We start from the raw sequence: 10,200 nt of genomic DNA, 5'->3' as shown, positions 1-10,200 counted from the left end.
CTCCCCACCACCACTGGAACAGTTTGCACACAATGCATTTTGTATATGTTCACTCTGCCCAACATATATTCATAATATGATTTTAACCATCAGTTGAATGTATTGTATTTTACGTGTTAACTTCAATGTTAACACTTAGAAGCCCGGAAATATTTAATCCATTTCATCCAGGGTGCCCATCATTTGTAGCGCACGGACCACTTTTACCGGCGCACCGGAAGCTGGTGTGCATGTCTGTGTAGCAACTAACAATAGCCACACCACTCTAGATTCGATCGACAACAACGGGAGGTAATAATAAATCTATCGCGACTAGCGACTGGACCGCTGAGCGCCGTCTAACACAGGATCTTTTTTCAGAATTAGACGGCATGATTTAGATCGGGAGTTATGATCGTTTTAAGATTTTCGTTTGTCAGCTAAACAGGCAGGGGAGATTTTCAATGACGTGTCAGTTTTTGACACGTCATCGGATCGGGCAACAAGCGCTCCAAGGCTCTAGAGCGATGCGAACGGTTTTGTTTTCATTAATCTCCGTCTTGTTTATCAATCTCCGTGTTGGGCACTTGACCATGACCTTGAACTTGGACGGAGAACTCCGGCTTGGACATCCAAGGTGTTAACATATCGTTCAAATCATTGATCCGATTGATCAATCAATCAATAAATGTACAAATCGAACCAAATGTGCGATATGGATCCATTTGGTTGCGTACTATAAATAAGGGTCCATCTGGTTCCATTTTTACACTCTCAGGAACCAAATGGACCCTTACAGGTCTGTATCTGTAACACTAATTATGAATCATTTATCTGGGGACCCCCTGGAACCCCCTCAAGCATCCCTTGGGCCCCAGGACCCCATACCTGAACCACACACCTGAACTAACACCATCTCTCAGAAGCTGACATAACCACAAAGTCCTGAAATAGTCCTAAATTTATCATAAAATATGAATGAATTCTGTACATCCCAGGTGCTAATTTATTCTCCCATTTATATTCTGTATATCATTGCTGTCAGCTAGGCAGAAACCTTGTATTTCCATATTTCAACTTTTTCGTAATTGAATGCCATACTTTCGACACAAAAGTAGTCACAATAGCCGACAGTCACAATACAGATTAAACAGGCAGTCACAATACACTTGCACACTCCAGGAATGCGGAAGTGACGACCTCAAACCTGCAGGTAAAAGATTCCGCAATGAAAGCAGTAAAAAAGGACGGAGGCACACCGCCTAAAGTGGACGTGAGCTACGAGACGCAGCGCAGAACAAATCTGTCCCGAGTGAGAACACGTGCAATGCTGTCTCGAGGAAACCTTGTGGAAACCTTGCAACAGGCTTTCCAGGAAATAGAAAAAAACAGCCTGTATTCTAATGGATCCAATATACTTATTAATATATCATTTAGTTCAATCTGCTATTTTTAAATAGCAAAAATAGCAGATGTACAAGCTGTATTTATGTACAGTATGTGGTCCCATATATACAGTGCACACACACACACACACACACACACACACACACACACACACACACACACACACACACACACACACACACACACACACACACACACACACACACACACACACACACACACACACACACACACACACACGGTATCTATCGATGAGACCGCCCTGAATACTAAACTCACATAATGGATGGTCTATGGTGAACGTGCTTCGTGCTGTCCCACCTTTTTCCCGGCTTCCCATGGGAGGTAATCATTGTAAAATATCGCTTTCCAAAGAGCTCTACAGAATGGATGATTTATCTAGTGAGGGGGGGAGACAAAGGAAAATCAATGTGTGTTTATTAATTGCACTCGGACACAGCAGTATTGTGGGTAATAATACACAAACCCGGGTAAGGTGGTGCGGAGCCCATCGTGGGTCCAAATAAATGATCCAGAGCTTTGCTGTGCAGTAATGCAAAATGCAAATACACTGTTGCATACATTGGCATGGGGATCTAGCGCCATGACATCAGAATGTAGTGATCACTGCAACCAATAGTAACGTGGAAGGAACTTGAAAGAGAGCAAGGGAGTGCTTCCTTCAATGCATGAGGAGTCCAACCTTAGAGTATATATGAATAGAGACGGCACCCGAGTTCTCCTCCCATCCACTTGCATTAAGTTGCTCAAAAGCGCATGAGGCGATTTCACTGTGCATTCTGGGTAGGAACAGAGTGCATTCTGGGATGGATTGGGCCCAAACACATGAACACGCTGCCGCTGACTATCATTGCAGGCATTCAGCGTTCACGTGTCATCGTGAACGTGCACAATGATAGTCAACGGACCAGCGCGTTCATGTGTTTGGGCCCACGCTGCAATATCAAATTCGGCCACTATGTCCATTTCGCCTCAGGGTTTCATCCGGGTGCCGTCTCTATTCATATATACTCAAGAGTCCAACCCGTTTCTTTTCACCTGACGGGGGGAGTTTCCTCGGGTTGGACGTAGCGCGAGGAAGGAACATATTATTCCAAACAGTTCCTTTCCCCTCCATCAGGCCCCAGCTGGCCAGGGGGAGGCAGTTTAGAGACCAGGATTACTGCATTTTTTTTTTTAGGGCACCGCCACCTATAGCCAAGGGGACATGGGGAGAACATGCAAGCTCCATGTTCTCCCTGGCCCTTCTGCCAACCTCACCCACCACCCAGGGTATGGGCGCTGATGACGTGGAGGAGAGAACACGCCCCCAGCGTCCCCAGTGGGAATCGAACCCAGGAGCTTCTAGCTGTGAGGCAACAGCACTACCGACTGTGCTACTGTGCCCCCCAGCAGTACTACTATTTGCTGGGGTCAATTTACTGTAGGTGGGTATGGGGGGAGATGGTGATCTGTTTTTGATATCCCCTTACTCGTCATTCATCTTTATGGCCGGTGCGGATATGTTTTGTCGCTGCCTCTGGTCACTGTGGTCAGACTGCTGTCTGATGTGTTTGATATTAATGCATGATAATATCACAATTGAACAATATAAAAAAAAGGTAACAAAATTAACACCAACGTTGATTTTTGGCACATTTTTGTATGTATTATTTAAAATTCCAAAATAGCTAACATACAAGCTTGCAAGACCGGCTATTTCACTATGTGTTGTACGAAGAAGTATGCAGGGCTTAAGTGGTCTATAGAACCCCCCCCCCCCCCCCCCCCCCCCGTTTCTTTGTTTTGTTTGTTTTTACAAATCTAACCCTATCACTATATTTCAGAAGCTGAAGATGTGCTCGCATTGTGAAATGGCCTCCAGGCCCGTCTTCAAGCACCGTCTTTGATGCAGCGCTGTAGATTAAAGTCCAGTTGAACACAAAAGGAATTTGTGATGGATGCACGTATAAAACAACCCAAAAACAATGACAAAGAGAAAGAAACAAAGACAAAGGCACAATTCTATCTCTCTGCTCTTAAATCAGCGAAGGCATATGGCAACCTTAATCATGTTACGCAAGAAAACCAAACAGCCTCTAGCGCACTTCAAAGATCGCCGTTCAATCCAGCTGTCAATTCATCTCTGTGTGTGTAGGCACGTGCGCGTGCGTGCGCGCGTTCGCGCCTCATCGGATTATGTTGCGTGCTTTCAAGTTGGAGTGCGATGCGGGCCTTTTCACAAAAGGGCATGTCGCTTTGAAATGTGTAATTGCTCCATGGTGAATCCTATAGCGATTTGTTGTCTTTGCCAGCCTGGCTATTGTTCTAGCTAATGAGGTCTGAGAGAACCCAAGGCTACATTGAGACAAACAAGGAGAGAGAGAGAGAGAGAGAGAGAGAGAGAGAGAGAGAGAGAGAGAGAGAGAGAGAGAGAGAGAGAGAGAGAGAGAAGGCAACAGCAAATAGGCATGGCACATGAAGGAATATGCATAGCTTGCTGTATGCAAAATACGTTGAAACAAAAGTGTTGGCATAATCCTAGCCGCCGTAAAATGAATCTGCATCATTACGCTGTGTGTGGAGTGGATGAAAAAGAAAAAAGCTCCAATGGCACATTGATGCAGAGTATATGTCTTAATTGTTTCGCTGGGTCATACAGCGTGGGTTTGTGACATATTAACATGTACATAATTATGCTGTAGCTCTGCATTTCCGGTTTGTATCTGCAAATGTTTTCGCACAGCACGGCAGTCTCAGCGATTTTCATGCAAATGCGGCCCGGCACAGGCCTATACAGAAGGCCACAGAAGCCTGAGAGAACATCATTGTTTCTAGAGTTTTTGTATATCGTCGCAGTTTGTTATGTCTTTCTTTTTATAAGTTAATAGCCTATTATATCAACAATGAATTATAGCCGCATAGCTTCGTGCCTGAAGAAGGCCTACACGAACGAAACGTTGCTTCATTAAAACTTTTCTCTTGACTGTGCAAATGGCATTGTGAGGCTACAGTATATATTCTATTGTTGATGTGTAATGTTTTTTGCCTATACCACTGTTTTACCTTTTTTATCTAGGTGTGTGTTTTTTTATGTATAAGAAAACGCACTCCAAAGATCGCCGCTGTAGGTGTAGGTTGTATGACAGTGTCTCGTAAAAGTAAATCTAATGAAATAACTAACACACATTGTTTGACACACACCAACACACTTTTTTGTTGTTGTTGACTTCAGATTTCTGGTTGTATATATAATGTATTTTCCACTTGATTAACTGTGGCTGTTTTAAATGTGAATAAAGTAGCCTTGCCGAGCCATGAGGCCCATAGCGCAGGAGCCTATCTCCTGTTTCTGTAGCGTGAGGCAGCTTGATGTACAAGTACACCCCCTGGACATGACGCTAGTATGTCGCAGGGACTTACCCCCAATCCAACCCTTGATGCTGAGTGTCAAGCAGGGAGGCACTGGGTCCCATTTTTTTCTTTGGTATGACCCGGCTGGGGATTGAACACCGACCTCCCAGTCTCAGGGCGGACACTCTAACCACAAGGCCACTGAGCTGGTGAATAAATGTGAATAGATATTTTTAAATGTATATTTTTCTACATAATATGAGCCTTATGAGCTTGTAGATCGGCTATGTTCGATGCATGACAACCACGCCTACCATGATGAACACCATCTTCACTGCAAATATCTGAGTGTTAACTTAACTCTCAGAGTGTACACATCTGAGGATTTGTACTGTGTTGTGTGTTGAGGATTGTTTTGGTCAGTCAATTTGAAGTCGTTTTTGCCTTGAAGACAGCTTTTTGCTCAGTAATATTGACTGTGAAATACGTCAAACCACATTCCTCTCAGGGCTCACAACATTGATAGTGACAGTCATAGCTTTAGACAAGGAATGAACTTCCATGGCAGCCTTCTGTGTCTGCAAACCTTTCATGTTGTTGAACGCTAAAGCCCCCCTTTTGAAGACTTTATCACAGCTGGGTTTTTTTGTGTGTGTGTGTGTGTGTGTGTGTGTGTGTGTGTGTGTGTGTGTGTGTGTGTGTGTGTGTGTTTGTTTTAAGCTGTTAAAGGACACGGTGAGAGTGTTGAAATAATATCGTTTTGAAAAACCTTGCTTGTCCAAAATCCATTGCTTTTCAGGAAACGTGAAAAAAAAACAGGCATTCCAATTGATCGAATGTAGTTATAATTCAGTCACAAGCTCTTGTTAAAACTAAATCAAATTGTGAAAATAGCAGATCTAGAACTGAGCTTGTAGATCTATCTTCTTTGCTACTTTATGTTGCACAAAGAAGCAGGCGGTATAGGCATTCATTTACGGAAGAAGGTCATATACGAAACACGTCGCTCCGCGCTGCACTTCGACCTTGCAGGTCTGCTACTTTGGATGCTTTTGTGTGACTCTGTAGTATGATGAAGTAGTAATAGGGTATTAATTCACGGAAAAACACAAATAGTTGGAATATGGAGACAGCGATGATCAGGATATGACCAGCGAGGAGAGTCATTTCACCTTACTGTGTGGATAGAGTAACAGCAGCCTGTGTTATCATCAGCGAGACCCGCCATTAGCCGCACAACGTTATCAGAAAGTTCATTTGTCACCGCCATATGTGACCTATTAGCATGGATTGATTGATTGAAGTATTTATTAACAGTACATTTCTAGTACAACTCAATACAAGACGACACCATAAAGCATTACACTTGTTTACAATAGGGTCAACCATGTCCATGTTCAATTCATCATAACATTTAGAGACGTACCAATATACACCAAAAACAGCAAATCATCATAGAGGAGGTAAAAAGTGAGTACAGTGAGAGGAAAAAGGGGTGGGTGGGGGATTCAGATCTTACAGGGGCCAGTTTCGAATTGCAGCTGTCCATAGGTGCCCTTTGAGAGCGGTTTTGAAGGAGTCAAGGGATTTGCACGTCTTAATGACTGTTGATAGGGCGTTCCACATTTTGGTGGCATAGGAGTGAAATTAATTTAGTCCCTTATTTGTGCCAAATCTGGGTTGCACATGGTTTGTTGAACTCCCTCTGGCGTTGTGGGTGTGGACTTTGTTGACATTAAGGAAGTATTTAGACAGTTACATGGGTATCTTGGTGGTGTATCGAATCTTGTGGACCAGACCCATTGCAAGATGCTGTACTCGTCAACACTAAGCCATTCCAGCCTGTCAAAGTGGCCATGGGTGAGGTGGGTTCGGGGAGTGAGACCAAGTAGTAGCCTGACCAGATTGTTTTGGGAAGTCAGGAGCCTTGTTTTAAGGGCCTTTGAGGTGCTGTGGTACCAAGAGGTGCATGCATAGTCGAAGAAACCTTGTACGAGGGATCCTGTTAGGGTCTTCAAGGTGTTTTTGTGGACCAGTGAGGAGATCCTGTATAGGAATCTTGTTCTTTGGTTGACTTTTTTGATTACGTTGGTGGCCATTTTATGACCGGAAAAATTTGCCTCCAGGTTGGAACCTAGGTAGGTAATTTAATTTCATATTTTCGTGTGATAATATTGTCACCCACTCTAACCAAGAAGCCATCTGCCTTGCTGAGATTACTGCTTGATCCAAAAAGATTGGATTCAGTTTTTCCCAGGTGTAGAGATAGTTTGTTATCCGTGAGCCAGGTGCAGATTCTATAGTTCAGAGCTGAGGATACCAGAGGACGCCCGAGCGTCTGTCTGTCTGTCTGTCTGGACACATTTTTATTTCTGATGGATCCGTCTCTAGTCAAAAGCAAGAATGTACCTGTATGTGTGCACGCGCGAGATGATAATGTCCAAATGTGATTAGCCAAATGACAGAACAATGCTTGTGTATGTGCTTGTTTGTGTGTGTGTGTGTGTGTGTGTGTGTGTGTGTGTGTGTGTGTGTGTGTGTGTGTGTGTGTGTGTGTGTGTGTGCGTGAATTTGTTCAATAACGGGCAGCTGCCTTCATTAATAACCATTCATTTTTATGATCCACGCATTAGGCCGCACACCCCTCTAGCATGTCGTAACACTCTCTTCCTGCATGTCTGTGTGTGTGTGTGTGCACACATGTGCACATATGTGCATTTGTGATGGATGCCTCCCCTCCCTTCATACCACCCCCCCCCCCCTCCCCGCACCCCCCCCTAAGGCGCAGCGAGCATATAGCAGACGATTTATTTTACGACCAGCGCGCAGCCGAGCGGCACTGGATTTACAGTCATTTATGGTCATTTTTATGTATTAGCTGGTACCAGGAGGTGGCTTTGGGGTGATAATGAATATGACGGACAGGCAGCTGGGGGGTGGGGGTGGGGGGCTGAAATTGCCACGTCGGCAGCGCTAATGGAATTAACGGCGCAGAAAAACATGGGAGTCAGTTTAACCCTCCTTCAGTGTGGGTTTTTGACAGCGGTCGACGGAGCTCGAGTGGCTAGAGTCACCGTTACGGACTAACTGTGTGACATGGAATCAGAAAGCATGATTAGTTCTTCTGGTGACATTGGGTGTCCCTAATTGTGTTGAAGTAAGCGCTGTCCCCTTAGTTGCTGTCAACTGGGGCATAATATACAGTAGTACTGTATTAGGCCTACCGTAGTAGCCATGCCAATGTTGCTCAAGTCGAGCTCAAATATATAATGCAGTGGAACTATCCCTATATTGCAAACTATCCCTAAACAATTGATTACGTTTTTTAGATTGATTAAGTATTTTCGTCCTAAAAGGGTTTATTTACACGTTTTCAACCTGGCTTCCTATTTAGGAAATCAAATTGATCTTTGTGAGCTAGTCCCGTCTTCATTTTACCGTGTATAGGGCAAAAAACAAACAGCAAACATTGACATTGTATATATTTTGCATTCTATGGGGATAGCTTTGTTGCCACTACAGATTAATGGTGGACACGGCCACACATAGTCATACTGTACAACAAATAGTGGAAAGAAATAAGTGTTTTCCTCACTTGTCCCCTTTTATTGACCACCTTCGGAGGCCTGCCTCTTTGACGTGGGACCTTTGATGAGGGCGTGGCTGTACGACATCTTAAGCTGGACATTTGATGATGATACACAAAAGAAGGTGGTTATTCTTTTGTTACATTTTGTCATGACAAAAAGGTGTCACCTATAATGACAACAATCCCAAAATAGGTTGAAAGCGGTTAAACACAGACAGAATACTACTGTATAGTAAACAAAGCAAAGACATGCCCCTAAACATTTATTGCCCTTCTTTCTGTCCGTTTAGCCGAAATTAGCTCACTGATAGCAGTAATTAATCTTTGTTCTGCTGTGCTGCTTCAAATGCACGCACGGTCGTCGTCGTCCCCCCCCGCCTCCCTCCCTCCTCCTATCCCCCCTCCCCATGAGGACCGCTGTCAAACGATTGACAGCTTCGGCACCCCGAGGGTACTAAAACGCCAGCTTCTCCGGAGGATTTGCGAGGCCGCGGTTCGGCGAGGAGTGACTTATACGGATCTCTGTCCTGGCAGTCAGTCAAGCCCGGGCGTGATGACAGTTATTGACAGTTATTTAAGCACCCCGCCTTCAGCCAGAAGTGCTGAGCACTGAGCAGTACGTTTAAGCAGGGGTGGAAGAAGTACTCAGATATATTATGTATATATATATTTTTTTAATTAAGTGCTCTGGTAGTAATCATTGCTAAAAGGTACACTACTTGCCTCTGAGATGGAGTGGAAATCTAAAGTTTTGAAACGCGTAAGAGTATAGAAAGAGTACAGTAAAGCAAAAGTATGCCTACCTCAAAATCGTACTCAACCCTATCATCCATATTCTAGGGGCATTAGCGAAGAGATTTGGTTAGACAGGAAAAAACTCAAGTCCAGTTCTCCAAGATTGAGTATAGCCTATACATGTACTTTCCACCGCGGCGCTAGTTGGCAGTCAGTCAAGTCCAGGTTGTGATTCTCACTGACAGTTTATGATGAGTGCTCCGCCTTTAGCCATAAGTGCTGATCAGGACAGTTTAAGTTACAGTTAAAGTGTATGCGCTGCATCAGCCAGTCACGACTCACCACACCACCGGGGTCTGTGCCAAGACCCCCACACCACACCACACCACCCCTGCCCACCCCAATCGTCCCAACCTCATTGTTCCCACATTCCCCGCTTCCCCTTTCTATCGCTTACCGCCTTCACTTTGTTAAAATGTCACACTCTAACCCTTAAAGACATTTCACCGCTGGAAAAAACTGCAAGTATTTGTAGTCGATAAGAATATAGCACAATTTGAAATTTGCACCCTATAGCCAGAAACATAGTGAAGTCTATGTGTTTGACTATAGGGTTGGACTGGATTGCTGAATTCCTACAATGACCAGAATACTTAGGTGTACTTCCCCTCCTTGTGGAGAGGGGGAAGAGTGCGTGGAGGTGTGACTTGTAGTCCAGGAAGGAAGTGAGACCACATTTTCTTGACAAATTGTGGTCATGAACATGGCACCATGACTAAAATATCTAAAAACATACAGTATTACGGACATAAAAACCCCAGGAAAGTGTTTGTTATGTCCTAAACATCATTAAAATAAGATCTGGTTGCAAAAGGGGTGAAGTGGCCTGAAATCGTACAATGGATAGTAGTGACAACTTCAAGTAACGAGTAAAGTTCAATTATGTGACTTATGGTAAGTTTTATTTTTTTGGTGAATTAGTAGCCTACGTATATGTCAGACGAGAATGTGCTACTCTCTCTCTCTCTCTCTCTCTCTCAGCCTCCACCATTTCCCATTCCTCTCTTCACTATCCCTCCTGTCTTCCCCGCCAGCGCCCCCCCTGCTGTTCTGTCCTCCAGTCAGGATGGGAGGTG

The sequence above is a fragment of the Electrona antarctica genome, assembly GCF_951216825.1.
Source record: "Electrona antarctica genome assembly, chromosome: 15".
In the NCBI taxonomy this organism is placed as follows: domain Eukaryota; kingdom Metazoa; phylum Chordata; class Actinopteri; order Myctophiformes; family Myctophidae; genus Electrona; species Electrona antarctica.
Note: the sequence above shows the minus strand (reverse complement) of the source record.